This window comes from Castor canadensis, chromosome 13, assembly GCF_047511655.1.
Source record: "Castor canadensis chromosome 13, mCasCan1.hap1v2, whole genome shotgun sequence".
NCBI lineage: Eukaryota > Metazoa > Chordata > Mammalia > Rodentia > Castoridae > Castor > Castor canadensis.
In genome coordinates this window covers 16,195,012-16,211,658 of record NC_133398.1, presented here as the reverse complement: position 1 = coordinate 16,211,658, position 16,647 = coordinate 16,195,012, and the positions used below count along the sequence as shown (strand labels likewise).

Genomic DNA, 16,647 nt, shown 5'->3' with positions numbered 1-16,647 from the left:
ATTTCAATTCATTTCCATGGGGGTTAAGAGAAAGAAAGGAAGGAGAAAGGAGAAGAAGGCGGGAAGCTGCATTTTCATTTCTGAACTGGAAAACCCTGGCATAATTGATACGTATCCACAGTAGCTCCACATGAAGGAACTTGGAACACAGAAGCAGAGAACCTTCAAAAGAAGACATCTTGCAAATGTTCAGCCCATTTCCCTCATGTTTAAACCTGCAAACCAAGACCTGTTTGCTGAGATGGATGATCTGTTTCTCAAGTACTTTATACATGATGGCAGTTATCTCTTTGTCCTCACATCATTCCAATGAGATAAGACTCCCTTCTGATTTCCACTGTACTCATGAGGAGGTTAAGGACCAGAGAGGGACTGTGACTCAACCATGGTCACAAAGCCTTGATATACCAGACCAGATTTCAGAATTTCTGCATCTAAATGGACACTCAATTACCCTATTATATATTCCTTACCCTCTAAACCCAGGTCTGGAGGATACACTGGGCTCAGGGCCATGGAGAGACCTCAGTTGCTCTTCTGCAGGCTCTGTTTTTACCTCATCCATGATTTTCTGGCAAACTGACAGGTCTCCCCATGACACAGCATGGAGTCACTTGTCATTTGGAGGACAGAGGCTCTGCCACCCGGAGCTTCCCATCAGTACTTTCACAAGCTCACATCTTCCTTTCAGAACCATCCGGCTGGGGAGCCCTAGCTGGGATTCCTAATTCAAGCAACCTCCCTGCTGATTTTAATTGGAGGTTTTGCCTAAACTGGGAATGCAGTGCCTGGCCCATGGCATTTTAGGGAAGATCATACAAATCGAGTGCTAAGGGTGGGGGAAGATCTAGGCTAAAATAGGAATAAAAACCAAACAAACTACAATCCATAACTTGTATATGCCTACCAGGAGTGTGTTTTTAAAACTGGAGAGAAAAATGAAAAAAAAAAGGAAGATTGGAGCTCTGAATTATTCTTTTATTTATGTTCTGTGCTTCTTCCTTGGCACTTCTTTGACACTGTAATGGGTGTCTGAGTAATTCTGTACAATTCCACAAAATGTATGCTCTGTAGACCACAGACTAGACTAGGGAGGCAGTTGTTTTTAGGTGTGTGATGATGCACTGTTCTTTTGTTGTGCTGTGAGTGAGTCTGTGTATATGCATGTGTATGTGCATCTGTGTATGTGTGAGTGTATTTAAAAGAATGGTGCTGATAAAAGATGAAACTGTCCATAGTGGTAGATGCTTGAGGCTTAGCTGAAAGGAGCCTTGGTTTATGGCTGTGCTAGTATGAATTATAACTGGCAACCGACTCACTCTGTTCATCACTTTCCCGAGAAATATTTAGCTTTTAATCATTCTCCTATTTGAGTTTCTATCATTGCGTACTAGCCAGTTTCCCCTTCTACTCTCAGTTCCTCACATGCTGTCACAGCCTCAAGTGAGTGGCTCGTAACAATAAGGAAGAAAAGACCAAAAGCAGATTGTATGGTCTCCTGCTCTGCTGAGGATATTTTCTAGTTTGAAATTGTAGGAATGAAGGCAATAGGTCTTACTTGTGAAGGGCTGGGTCAAACAGTGAAAGGAGGAATAAGGAGAGCAGCAATGTAAGAATTCAACGGGGTCTTTAAAATTAGGTTGTCAGGAGCTTAATTGGGGAGGATTATGAAACAATTTTTGCAATTACACAGTTCTGTGTCTGGAAGGAGGTGACAGGCAACATCAGCTGCATATTCAAATTCAGCATTTTGCTTTGGGGCATGACATATTGAAGGCAAGTGAAGGAAGGATCCAGCAGCCTCTCAGGGATAGCAGAAGGATACAAACAGCAGGGTGCACCCAGGTGCAGGGCTGCAAGTGTTATTTATTCACTCACCCTGGGGAGTTAGATAGGTTGCACGATGAAAGACTCAGACCAAAAAGCTACTAAAGCAAGAAGGAGTTAACCAGGGTCTAGTGGGCATCTAAATCAATGACCTGTGTGATCATATCTACAATCCCATATCTAGGGGAGTAAGTTAAATAAAGGCCAAACCCTGTTCTACAGCTATTTGACTTTAGATGTTTGACCTTGCTATTTGACCATGAATAAATCACCTGACCTACTGATGATCTCAATTTTCCTATCTGTCAAATAGGGAAGGTAATACAAACCTTTCATTCTGTCTTAAGAACTGAAATTGAATATGCAAAGCTCCTGGGAGTTGCTAGTGCAAGGACATTTTAACTGACCACTAATCATCATCATTATTGAGGGCAAAGTCAGGAATTGTGGCTCACATCTATAATCCTATCTACTCAGAATATGGGGATCAGAAGGAACAAGGCTAGAGGGAAGCCCAGGCAGAAATTTCAAGAGGTCTCATTTCAACCAATAAAAATCTGAGCATGGTGGTGTACACGTGTCATTCCAGCTACTGAGGGATAGCAAATACGAGGATTGTGATCCAGGCAACTCAGATATAATGTGAGACCCTATTCTAAAAATAACTAAAACAAAAGGGTGTGGCTTGCAAAGGAAGCAAAAGGCCCTGAGTTCGAACTCCAGTACCACCAAAAAAATTTTAAAAAAGGGAATAACCATGCTTTATAAATGTCTCAGGAAAAATATTGCTCTTAGTTACTACCACAGCCCCGTTGATTATAGTCTAATATCCTAGTCTTACTGGTTGTTCATACTCCACAGTTCTAATGAATGCTGTCACCATAATACTTGCACAAGAAAGAGCTAGATGTAGGCTTTGGAGTCAGAAAAAAAAATGGTTATTGGATCTTAGCTCTGCTACTCATGATTTAACCTTGAACTAACTGCTTGTCACTTCTGAGTTTCTGTTGTTTCAAGTACAGAATGGAATAATAACATACTCCTTGAAAGGTTATTCTGAGGCTAAGATAAGATGACGTCGTATATAAAGCTCCTGACCTAGAGTAGGTGTACAGTTTCTCTCATGAAAACAAACTATTGTGTTTCTTGTTTTCCTCTTGAGCTCACATGGTAAATGGTACCTTTGAAATCAGTAATTATAGATTTAAAAATGCAGGGGAGAAAGACTTCAACAAAATCTTTTGGGTCAGTTGACTATCAAATATAAAACAAAAAGAATTGTGATACTTAACTTCTCTTATACCTCCCAATCAAAACAGATGGATTGCAGATCTAAATGTGAAAAGAAAACAATAACAACAACAACAACAAAATAACTCTTACACAAAAGCACAGGAAAATAACTTCATGAAATAGAAGTATGGAAATACTTCTTAAAAGCACTCACCATAGAGGGAAAAATAAAACCCTGATAAATTGGGATATGCTAAGATTAAATATGTCAATCAAAAAATACCACTAAGAGAGTAATGAGAGCTCTCAATGAGAGGCTATGTTTTCAATACCACTAGCCAACAAAACACTGTGTTCATAATACATGTCATGGCCAGAATATTTGTATCTCTCAAAATTCATTAGTTGGAATCTCAGTCCCCAAAGTGATTGCATTAGGAGGTGGGACCTTTAGGAGGTGATTAAGTCATGAGGGTAGAACCCTCATGGATGGTGAATGGGATGAGTACCCTTGGAAATGAGGCCAGAGAGAGACCTGCCATCCTTTATAGCATGTGAGAACGTAGTTAGAATGAGAACCAAAGCCCTTAACAGACACCACATTTACAGATGCCTAGCTCCTAGACATTGCAACATTTAGAGCAGTGAGAAATAAATTTCTGTTACTTACAAAACACCCAGCATATGGTGTTTCGTTATATCAGGCTGAATGGATTAAAAAATACATGAATTCCTACAAATTAGTAAGAAAAAAGTCATTGGCATAAAGAGAACATAGGCAAATGATAGGAGCAGCGGGCACTTTTTTAAAACAATAAAAAAAGGGCGTTCAAAAGACCAATAAGCAAATGAAACTCTACTTTGTTCATCATCAGGACAATGCAAATTAAAATTTCAATGAAATACTACTGCAGCAGAATGGTAAGATAAAATATAAAAACAATGGAAAGTGCTAAATATTGACAAAGGAATGGTGCAATTGAAACTTTCTTGAATTGCTGAGGCAGTGAAACTCATTTCAGCAAGGTTTAGGAAACCAAAGGTATCTACTAATGTATCTAGCAAACTGAGCATATAAATATACTGTGTGCCAGCAGTTCCACCTTTAGTAGGCCGCCCCCCCAAATATGTAAGTCCACTAAAAGACATGTGTACAATGCCCAGGAGCAGCAGAAGTCCATACACCCCGTGGAGTACTCTGGAGGACGAATGAGCCTCAGCTGAACAAAAACAGAGTAGAGTGATCTCACAGAAAAATGAAAAGAAAAAAGAAGCCAGCCATGTTGAGTACATAGTGTTAGGCATGATGGCACACACCTATACCTCCAGCACTAGGGAGACTGAGGCAGGAAGATTGTGAGTTCAATGCCAGCCTGGGGTATATAACAAAAAAGGGGGGAAAAAGCAGAGCTCATGCTACATGGCAAGAAGGCAGAATTGGCCTATAGTGCATGTAGCAGTAAGAAAAGTAATTCCCTCAGAGATCACCAGTGCCCAGAAGAAGATCCTGGGGCCTGCTGCAGTGCAGATAAAATTCTATTTCTTGATCTGGGTGCTATTTACACATGTGAATTCGGTTTTTGGAAATCCATCTTACTATAAACTAAGATGTTTGCACTTTCTATAAGTATGCAATATTTCAATTAGACATTTATAAAATAAGTCATTTAGAACAGCCAGACTAATATTATTAAGGCTGCAACACATGACATTTTTATACCCCTTTCAAACTGTTTTTTGTTTTTCCTTAACTTTTATCTTCACAATTTCTTTATGTCCTATGCTAGGTTAAGGGGGTATCACAAACTTCATTTGACCACTATGAAAAACTGAGGCTCAGAATGGAGAAGCAATGCCTTGATGGTCACCAGTGACTTGTCACACACCATTGTGATTATATCTCATCCACGTGTGAGTGTGCTGGCTGGATTTGGACAGAGGAGTTGGAAAGGAATACTGTGAGGTGGGCTCTGGAGAATGATTAAGAAAAGAAGAATGATAAAACAAAAAAAGAGTTATCCACAAAAACTGGAAGAACTTAGTTCTATTTCTGACTCAATCCCGAGCCTCCAGATTCTATTTCAAATTAATGATTCCAAATCTGAGCCTAAGGATAAAAAAAAAAGTTAAAAAAAAAACAATAAAAAAAGAACTGGAGAAGGTTATTTTCTTGCCTTACGTCAAGGGAGGTGAGTCAATTGCCCCACTTGCTACAAATGTAGAATGACAAACACAGATAGAAATGGAGAAGTCCCTACCATGATTGGCCTGAATAAACCTTGTGCAGCTCTTAGGGTGAAGCGCAGGTGGTAGCATGCACCTCCCCAACCCACCCAGATCTTTGTCTTCTTGAGTTGCCACAACGTTGGGACTCGTTGCCAGCTTTTCTGCTTCATAAACAGAAAAGAAATGTCAGATATTTCTAGCTCAGAGCTTCATTGCCACATGGTTGGGAGGGCACTTGTAGGCTCCTATGATTGACAGACAGCTGCCCTGGGCTAGCCTGGCTTTATTTGTGGGCTTGTATATCTTATTTAATAAGACTTTAACATACATTTAGAGTAAGTCTTTGTCACCCAAATTACCCCTTGCTATAACACATACACACAAACACACACACACACACACACACACGCACATACACACACAGAGAGAGAGAGAAATCAGCAGTCAAGGCCTATCAAAGTAAAAATTTAGTCTAGGGAGAGCAGTCTGTGGGTCCATGGACAGATGTTTAGGGAATGCCTGGACCGTACAACAGGTGGGACATTGAGTCAAAATACATTAAGTGACTTATATGATGTTAAACAAGTTTTACCTGGAAGTCCACACTAAAATCTCCTCCTTCAGGAAGAATCCTGCACATTACCCAAAATTACACTGTTAGTCTTTCTCCAGCCTTCTTCAAATATTTCACCACCAAGGTGAGTGTGCATTGAAGAAAAGAAATAATCACACTTTTAGAAGATTATTGGACACTGGTTTTGAACTGACACTAATTCTAGGAGGTGTATAAAGTCACTGTGGTCTATCACTGTCAGGAGTTTATGAAGGTCAGATAATCTATGGAGTTTTACCTCAGGCCCATCTTACAGAGGGTCCAGTATACATTTCCTGTGTTATTTCCCCAATCCTAGAATATACATATATAATTGGAATACTCAGCAATTGGAAGAATGTCTTTCCTTCCTCCTCTGGTGTTCACACTGTATATATACTCACCACACAATGTAATGATAGTAACTTCTGGGAAATTGTTCATCTTTAACCAACTTCCAAGAAAACCAACAATCAAAAACAATTATAATGAAACAAATAACAATGTACCTTGATTACTGTCTGTGAGTCATAAGCAGAAGAGCAAGCTATGCCATACTCAGAAGTCCTACCCATGGAAACGCTGAAACAGGAGATTTATGTATTTGTGTTATTTCAACCTCCACATGTATGGAAATTCATTTTACAACAGTACAAATTTAATACAGTTTCCCTGGCAGAAACAGTTGTCATTCCATTTTGTTTTACTCTTTAGTAAAATGATGGTAATATATCAGATGATCTTTTAGATTCCCTTCCAAGCATGCCACATCATTTCACATAGGTCATTTAGCTTTGCAGAGCCTCAAATTCCTAAGGTAAAAGCATGAGGACAGGACCAGTCCTGGACCAGTTTTTATTGTATCTGTTAGATTTCAAGCTGTCTTATTATCTTGCTATCTTGTTTACTACTCTCATACTACCTCCTGTATAATGTCTATAATACCTGGAAATTAGTAGGTACTCGCTAAATATCTATTGAATGAAGGAATGGATAGATGAATGAATGGACATTTAGTATAAATACAAAGGTAGATATTCTTTGAGAAATACAGAGAGCTATGACTATGTAGGATGGTAGTAGAAGAAGAAATATTGTTTCTTAATATTGAGCAAGTGACTACTTTCTGTGAGCCTTAGTTTTCTTTCCTGTAAATGGGGAGAGTAATCCTTGCTCTTGTTCTCTCACAGGTAATTCTAAAGATCGGAGATCAGTGTAAAAGCCTTTTGCAAACTTTAAAATATCTGTTCTTAAGGAATTTGTCTTGGGAGTAGTTTACTTTTCAAGATAAGGAATGTCCCTACGCCAAATGGGGTAAATTTATTCCCTAATTATACCAGAAATGTGGAGCCTTCCTGCTGTTACTTTGGCAGCTGCTGGTTAGCAGTCACACCACCTCGCAGCAGGGATGCTACCTGCAGGGATACAAGGTCATTAGCATCTTGCTTAAGCAGAAGGTGTTTGAAACTCTATTCCAAGAAGACAATGTAGAGGATGAGGCTCTCTGTTAAGGAGAAGGGAATCACCACCTGTTGTATCACACCAAATAGTCGGGGTCATAAGCCTCTTCATCTGGTATAAAGCATTCTTTTCCAAGCCTGTGTTCTGAGAACCATAATCCCCTAAAACTTCAAGAAGGGTTCTTTGGCCAGATAAGTTTGAGAAATATGCAAACCTATCCACTTCTTTTGTCACTCCTTTTCACAGTATCTTGTAGGATTAATTTAGGCAAAATAATTTTTGCTTGTTTTCTACTAAGTACATGTACTGAGGTGAAGCTATATTTCTGGCATTGGGAGGAATCTTCTAATCTATAGTTTGTGGGGTTCCCAGACCAGCAACATCAATATCAGTTAGGTCCTAGAACCCATCCCAGACCTATTCAACAAGAAACCCTAGCTGGGCCCATCATCTGTGTTCAAGAAACCGTCCAGGTGAGCCTGGTACCTACTGTAATTTCGTCAGTGAGCATCACATAACACTCATATTGATACACAAGGAACACTGAATCCTTTTATACCCAGAAGAGAGTCCAATGATTCTTTAGTTCATCTTACTAAGCCATATCATTGCTTCTATTTCTCTTTTCCAATGACTTCTTATTATCTCCATGATAAGTTGAAAATTCCACAGCTAGGTGTTCAATCCTTCTGTAATTTCATCCCAACATACAGATCTAATGTCATTCAATAACAATAAGGACAACCACACTAATTGTTAATATGTATTGACTGTTTACTAAGTGCTAAGGACACCACATATATATCTTGAGTAATTCTCATACTATCCCTGTGGAAGAGCTACTATCCTCTTCATTTTACATTAGGAACACTGAGAACCAGAAGACAGTGAATACATAACTCACAAGGATTTAACAGCACACTATTTAGGTCCAAAATCCATTTATAAATTATAAAATCAATTTATAATTGAGATTTCTTATTTCCCATTTCTGGATGAACCTGATCTCATACTCAATTTTTACACATACAGCTAGTCATTATGTATCAGGCACTTCACTTGTCACTAGGAATACACTGGTGAGTAAAACCAATAAAACTAAACAAAACGGGTCTTTGCCCTCATAGAAGTTTTGGTCAAATAGGGAAAATCTGGGATTAAACACAAAATTGCAAATGTGGCAACTATTAGAAAAAATCTGATATGCCAGATGCAGTCATACATGCAACAGAACAGTGCAACCTGGTCCAGTACATCAGGCCCAGCATTCTTCAGAAATCAGATTTTAATCTGAAATTCAAAAGATAAAGAGAGTAATCCAGGAAAAGAGGAAAGGGGATTGTCTAGTATCCCCAACTGGAAAGTATTTCATTCTCTTCACTTACAGGTATTTACCTTCACTGTTATTCAAGCTCAATAATACAGAAACAAAATAGAATTTATTTTATAGGGCTACTGTAAGGATCCAATGAGTTAGTACATGTAAGGAATTTAACACTTTCTAGCACATAATAAATGGTCAATATGTGTCATTACTTTTTTTTCTTACTGTGTGACCTTAAGCAAGATGTTCTACTCATAGTGGCAAGCAACTAGAAATAAAAGCATCTATCTCCATCAGGAAAAACTCTCTTAATTGACCCCTGTTAAGATTGTGCCAGAAAACTGACAATCTTCCTTCTGTCTGGTAAACACGGTGTGTGAATGCCCATGGCACACTGGATACTCTGTTCCTACAAATCCCACACGCTTCTGCCCCCACCAAGAAGCAAGCATACTCACTGAGAGTTTTGATTCTTTATTTACACCAGTTATATTTGCTATTATTATATAATAGAAGTAAGAGTAAAATAAATAAATAATCTGTGAGTTTCTTTTATTCCTGTGGAAACTCATTTCAAATCTATGGAAAAATTCTTTAAAGAACACTTGCTAACAAAAACAGTCATCAAGGACTGCAAGTGTGGTTCAAGTGGTAGAACACCTGCATTGCAAGCTTGAAGCCCGAGTTCAAACTCTGGTTCCACCAAAAAAAAAAACAACAAAAAAAAGAAAATGGCCATCAATTTAAATAAAGGGCAAGTAACTGAGAAAGATTTGGAGGGTTCTTAAAAATCTAAAAACATTGTTAGATGTTTCTTAAGAGTCTAAACTGTTGCTTCATTTTGAATAAACCAAAGTGGGAAATACTAAATAATTGTGACTGTGGTTTATGCAAGAAATCCAGTAGAATGTCAAACAGAATACACAAACACCCTCAAGGAAAGATTTTGGCTCTACTTCGAAAAGCTGGCAAGAGAGTTACGTTTATACATTTTACATTAAAATAAATTGGTTCATTTTTTATGTACATTATGACAGATACATGTACCTCATATATGTATGTATAGAATGTATACATCCCTTCTTCAACTTCACTTTTCCAATTAACCAACAAACTATTGGTCTCTAATTTTGTCCAATAAAGAACCTTTTGCTTTGCCTTTTTACTATTTGCTAAAGGTGACATACATGTTCTATTCCTGCCTTTCCTAGGATAGATTATATTTTTATCCCCATAATACCAATTAGGAAACTGAAGTTTGAATATGTTAATAGTGAGCCAAGTTTTCATAGATAGTGAATGGCAGCCTTACCTTTAGCCTGTCAGTCTCCAAAGTCTGAAGTGTTAAGGATCTCAGTTTTGTTTCCTCTCCACTATCTGGTTACACTTTCTTAGGCTCATGCTTTATCTTATACAAGAGACACATATACTTTTTGGAAGCAGGATCATCATCAAAAATCTAGGGTCTACTACTGCTTTGACCTTGATTATAGTCATGTTACACTTGGGCTTTCCTTTATAGGTTATGAAAGGTTATCGTACAAATTGACCAGGGCATCGGCTCCCTGAGGTAGTTATTCTTTTCCTTACCATACAGATGAGGGAGCAGAGGACCCAGGGAGGTTTAGAGACATTTAGAGGTCACATATCTAGTAAGTGGCAGAGCTGGTACTGTCCCATGAATAAACTGAAAACTAACTTGAATTCAATAAAATATAAGAATCTATTTCCCTCTGTCCCACTGCAGGAGTCTATGGAGATTCAATCTAGAGACAAGTAAGGATAGAGTTCAGAGAAAAGACTGAAAACCAGTGTGGATATTGAGGGTCGTCACAATCAAAATAACTATCATCCTGAAAGTCAGAATCTTTCTATAGATACCAATTAAATACTAATGGAGCAGGAAACATGTTAAAAGCCGACATGAGTTCAGAAGCCATGGCCCTAGGATTGGAGACTGAGGTTGATGCCTCTGAGAGATTTTCATCTCAACAATGCATAATTACATTGTGCTTGTCTGTGGCCTGCACTGCCAGGTCAAGGCCATGTGGGTTTAAGAAGTGAAAATAAACCAAAGACCAAGAATCATTGGAAAATGCAAATAACTACACTTTCTTACCTCAAGTTAATCTCCCATGGATCTTCTTTGCCTCATAATACTATAACCTATCAAAAATAGGTGATAGCAGGATGCAGGTAGAAATAACAAGTCACACAAACAGTAAACACCTGCACTTTTTGAGAACTTTGTTTAATTTTACTAAGTTAATAAGCTCTGAGAGTGTCTTTTGGGGCTCACTTTCTTTCTTCTTTTTTTTTCTTTCTTTCTCTCTCCCTCCCTCCCTCTCTCTCTCTCTCTCTCTCTCTCTCTCTCTCTCTCAACATTTTCCAGTGCAAGACATATTTGTGGGATTTGCGTACAGGTCAGTTGAAGACAATCTCTATCTACAATTTTGACTTCACCAAAGTACCTGTTGGAAGGCCTGATTTTGGTCATAGTCTATTCAGAAATTTTCTGAATGACCTTGGACAAGTCACTGAACTCCCTTCCAATCTTTGTTTCTTCATGTTTAATGAGCAAGAACAATGCACACATATTCAGCAAATGTGGGAAAGCCACAGTTTCTTGTATGGTAATAAGGCTCAGTTTTTAGAAGATTATGTTTACATGCATTTGGGGCACATTCTGAGTGGAAAATAATCTATTTCTCTATTCATTGGGCAGTTTTCTGAACATCCACTGGTACTGTACTGAGAAATATACTAAGAAATACCTGGTGAAGAACGAGAAAAGATACATGAACAGATAGTCTCATGGGAGAGACAGACAGTAAATAAATAATCAAAGTATAGTGGTAAATTGGGATTTGCAATTCAACTAGGAAGTTAGAATGCTAAGAAAGCCTACGAAGCAAGTCCTGAGACAGCCTTTCAATGCACAAAACATGTTCCTGAGGAAGGAACAGCTGAGTTGAGATCTGAACAGGTAGAATCTAGTGCTATGCAGAGATAAGATAGGAGCATTCCATGTAGGAGAAGCAGCCAATGATATACCTATAAAGTGGGAGGGGACAGTGCACATTTAATGAACTAAATGAAAATTAGTGGAGCTGTAGCTGGAAGAGCCAAGCAAAGGTGTGAAATATGGTGCAAGAAGCAGGCAAGGCCCAGCTCATTGTAGTTCTGTCAGTTACCTTGAAATTCTGCTCTTTCTTCCCCAAAGAGTGATTAATTCACCAAAAGGTTTTAAGTGGGGACGGGACAAAATTGAATTTGTTTCTTAAGTAATAATTCTGACAGTTTCATGGAACATAAATTGGAAAGTGATCAGAGTAGATTCTTGGAGACTTAGTTAAGAGGCCATTGTCATTTCAAGCAAAAGAAGATCTTAGTTTGAACTATAGGCTGCTCATTAAAATTGACTAATTAGCATCATCTGAAAGCAGTGCTGTTCAAAGATTCAATTACTGACCTTTTACCAATATTTTTGAATTGAACTATTACTCTCTCCTTCTTTGTGTTATTTCTCCTAGAGTTGGGAAAGACTTCAGAGATAATTAAGCCCCATTGTTTTTTAAATTGTTTCAGAGAAAAATCACCCTATTTTCCCAAATGGGTTTTAATTCAAATTTCCCATAAAGAAAATGGTTAAAGAGCTGTTTGAGTTAAAAGTGAGATACTATTGTTCACTATTCAACATGAACCCCACTCCTGCACTGACTTACTTGAACTCGGGTCCCTTGCTTCCCAAACACTGTCATTTTTAGCCCTTCCAAAGACAACAAAATGATGATTTGAGGACGAAGGTACATAGCTTCCAATGCCTTCCAATGGCTGGCACAGGAATGGGAGACAAGGTGTGAGCAAACATTTATGGTATGGCACAGAAACCAGCTGAAATTCAGCATTTACCAAGGTGACACTACACATCTTTCTTTTCTTCCCATCTTCGTTCCTTCCTACCTTCTTTCTTTTTTTTATTCCCTCTTTTTATTTTTCCTTTCCTTTCCTCATTCTTCTTTCCCCCTCCCTCCCTCTCCCTTCTATATCAAGAGGTGATTTCCACTACAGAGCTGTTTTGAGTCTTGGCATGTCATCTAAACATCTCAGACTATCTCACCCCAAGGATGGGTAGTATAGCAAAGAGATTTCTTTTTCCCAGAGCAGAGCATGAACTCAGTCCCCTACTGCCACAAATTATGCAACTGAATTCCCCACATTTGGGAAAATTTCAGGAGCCAGCACATCCAGAATACAATGGATAAGCCTCACCCTTGGAAAATCACCTTCATGATCATGGTATCCACTCTGCCAAGTAAATATATTCAAGAGATTATAAGAACAGATTCTGCTTGAGTTGGAATCTTGCCTCCTACCTGATGCAAAAATCTTCAGCAAGTCATTTAACATCACTATACCTTGATTTCTCCATTTATAAAGTAATAAATTAGTGCTTAATAGGACAGCTAGGACAGGCTCTGTCATAGGACAGTCCCGGTGCTTGGTGAGTGCTGAGAAGTGTTAACTATTATATATTGCCTTGACCTAAACTCAGCCCTATAACCCCCCCACAATGAGTTTGATTTCAGGCTCATCTTGCATGTACAATCCTCTTTCATAGAAGATTCAAAATTTACAAGTTTACACATGATCTATGGTTAGCACAACAGTGACTCTCAAAGGTAGCAGACAGAAACAATTATACCCATCATACAGATGAGAAACCTAAAGCTTAAAAGTCTCAGTGTTTAATAGTAATGGTGATGGTGACCAAACTCAAATTCCATCTTCTGTGTTTCCTCTCTTTAATTCTATACATCTTAACGACCTCGTGGTGCAGAGACAATTTACACGAACTTCCTTGTGGGTCCCTGTGTCCTCTGACATGTCCAACAGTAGTGCCACGGTCTAACTCCAGGACCAGCTATCCTGTAGGGTAACAGAAGTTTACCACAGCATACCCAGAACCTCATATATGATGGAAATCTAATAAATATTTTGTTGGGTGGCAAATTCCCATTAGCAGGTGTGGTCTGGAATTAGTGTTGTTGCCCTTCTATTCAGCTGCACTGAGTCATGAATCAGGATGGGTCTCATTTATCTTGGTGCTTCCAAAGCCTGGTATATAATAAGCTCTTAACTGATCTGCACTGAGCCAGACCTCTTCTTATAAACTTCAAGGAATGTTCCTGCCTGGGTCTCTATATAAATGGGTTCTAGAGTTGACTTGGGGCTACACATCAGGAAGGTTATTATCAGGCTCACCACAGATCCAGTTCCTGAATCTTAGCACACTAGACTAGAATCTATAAACCCCAATGCTGGTTTGCTGCCAACCCCTAACCTTGATGAGCTAACCCTACTTTGGCATCACGACACACTCCATCCAGGTGCCCCAACCACAGCCTAGACAACATGCACTATTGTGCATGTTTTTACCAAGCTGACCAATACCATCAGCAAGATAATTCTAAGCCTGTCGCAGGCCTGCTGCAAGACCTTGGATAAGTTAATTATATCTCTGGCTTATCAGTTCTTTCATCTGTAAATGGATCTAACAGCATCTACTTCATAGACAGCATGAGGATCAGATGAAAAAAATATGTCATCAACACTCAATCTCACCAGGTGATCACTACGTGATAAGGACTTTATGTGCAAAATGTCAGTGTTTAGACAAAAAAAAGAATAAAAGTAAGCATAATGTAGTGAGTGTTTTCTGTGTGCAGGTCACTGATTGAAATCATTTATGTGGGTTTAATTAGCAAACCATTCCTATGATGTAGACACTATTATTAGCTCCATTTTACAGTTGAGAAAACTGAGCTTGAAAGATTCAATTTTAGTTTCTTTAGTAACTTGCCCTAAAGTAACAACATAAGGTGACAAAGTTCAGTAGTCTCAATACAGAAACTTTGCATAGCCAGCTCTATTACAATAGCTGCTGATTAAGTGGCTGTACATCTTTGTGATTACTATTGTTGTTATTGATCTTATTATTAATCTTATTTTCCTTATGTCTGATATAGTTCCCTCTATCTCCCATTATACTCAATTTTTCCTATGTACCTGATCGCAAGAAAGAAAAAGACTCCTCAGCTCCCACAATGAACAACCCCTCCACTCCCTAGCCCTTTGAGTCTGGGTTAGGCTTTGGGTCAACAGTATATAGTAGAAGGCTAAATTTTAAGATATTTTACATTTCCTTTGTTTTCAGGATGCCCTCCTTTCTGAGCCCAGCTGCCATGCTGTAAGAAGCCCAGGTCACTTAAGAGGGCATGTGTAAGCACTGTGGTTGACAGCCTAAGCTGAGCTCCCAGCTGCCAGCCAGCATCAGCTGCCAGCTCTGATCCACTCTGGAGGTCCAGTCTAGGCAAACCCCAAAGACACCAGCCCCAGACAATGTGAGCAATCCCCAGCTGCATCAAATACAGAATCATGAGGGTTAGTAATACAGTGTCTTAAGGCACTATGCTTTATGGTAAATGTTTTTGCATCAATAGATGACCAAAATAATTACTTTGCCTTCCAGCCCAATATTAAATTTCCAGCAAGCCTTGAGGCCAAGCTCTAAATATCTATAGTTGACCTCTCACTAAATCTTACAGGTAAACATCTCTTTTAAACAACAATAAATTGATTAACATTTATTGACCTTGGGGATATTTTTAATCTTTCTATACCTCAGTTGCTTCATCTATAAAATAACAATAGTAACTGAGAAGGAAATTACTAAATTCCTTTAAGATGCTAGACCTTTGGAAATATATAGTAAATAACTTCTTCCTCTTCCTCCTCCTCCTTCTTCTCTCTCTCTCTTTCTCTCTCTCTCTCTCTCTCTCTCTCTCTCTCTCTCTCTCTCTCACACACACACACACACACACACACTTTCCTTTTAACTGAATCAGATACTTTACTAGGCTTTTTAAATTTTAAAATCTTAATCCTCACACTTAACCCAAAGGCAAGAGTCATTATCCAGTTTTGCAAATGAAGTACAAATACTTACATAAAACCTTATGGCTGGAAAATGACAAGATGGAACCAGGATTTTGACCCACCTGTGTGCAACCAATATGCTGTGCTCTATCCTCTCCTGTCCTGTCTCAACACCAAGCCTCTGGGAGACAAGTAAAATTCTCAGTGACACCTGTTGCAATAGCACCTGCTCAGAGCACTCATCTCCTACAGAGTTCAACAAGCAGACAAATTGAAGCTGAGCAATCAGTTCATTTGCAAATACAAACTTGCTCAGCCAGAGGTGACTTAAGGTTCCCAGTGTTAGCAACTGTCTGACACTGCTCTGTGGCAGAAAGGTGCCCTGCCAGTGTGAAAAATGCTCATTAAAGCCTCTGATTCAGATGTCAGGAAGCAGCCAGGCTGGAAGTTCAGCTCTCCTGGGAAGGCTTCAGAGCCTAGTATCTGTGTGCTCCCAGACCCCATCCCAGAATTCAATACTCCTTAAATTAACATAATTGAGTGACTTGCCAATGGTGGATTCTAGACATCCCTCCAGGTAAGTGCAGGAGGAACACAAGGATTAGAGCAAGCCTTCTTTTCTAGGGAGGATGAGGGTAACACTGAGAGTTCTTTCTTTTTTTTTGTTAAAATATTTTATTTTACCTTAGATTAGGTAATCCAAATACATGAACATATTAGAAAACTTGGATATAATAAAAGGATGTAGAGTGAAAGAGATATCCTTCAGCCTTATCCTGGACCTGGATACCTGTTAATTTCCCTTCCCAATGATAATGACTGCAACCAGTTCCTTTAACATTTATCTATAGTTATCCTAAACCTAAAAGTTATATCTCTCTATATAACTAGATACATATATTTAGGTATGCTACATATAAATATATTGTGATATGTTTACATATATTTGTATTTTGATAGGTACAAAATATTTTTATTAGGATATATTTGTTGTACAGAGGGAATTTATTGTGACAATTCCAAATAGATTTATATTGTACATTAG

At 38.6% G+C, this 16,647-nt stretch overlaps 1 protein-coding gene and 1 non-coding gene across 2 annotated transcripts in view; both read right to left on the bottom strand.

Moving 5' to 3' along the window:
- Window positions 1–16,647, bottom strand: part of Brinp1 (BMP/retinoic acid inducible neural specific 1) — a 170,968-nt gene that overhangs the window by 10,996 nt on the left and 143,325 nt on the right. The gene's annotated exons all lie outside the window — the stretch shown is intronic.
- Window positions 12,822–12,986, bottom strand: LOC141415854 (U1 spliceosomal RNA). Its single transcript, XR_012440810.1, has one exon. It is a non-coding gene; the product is annotated as a U1 spliceosomal RNA (small nuclear RNA).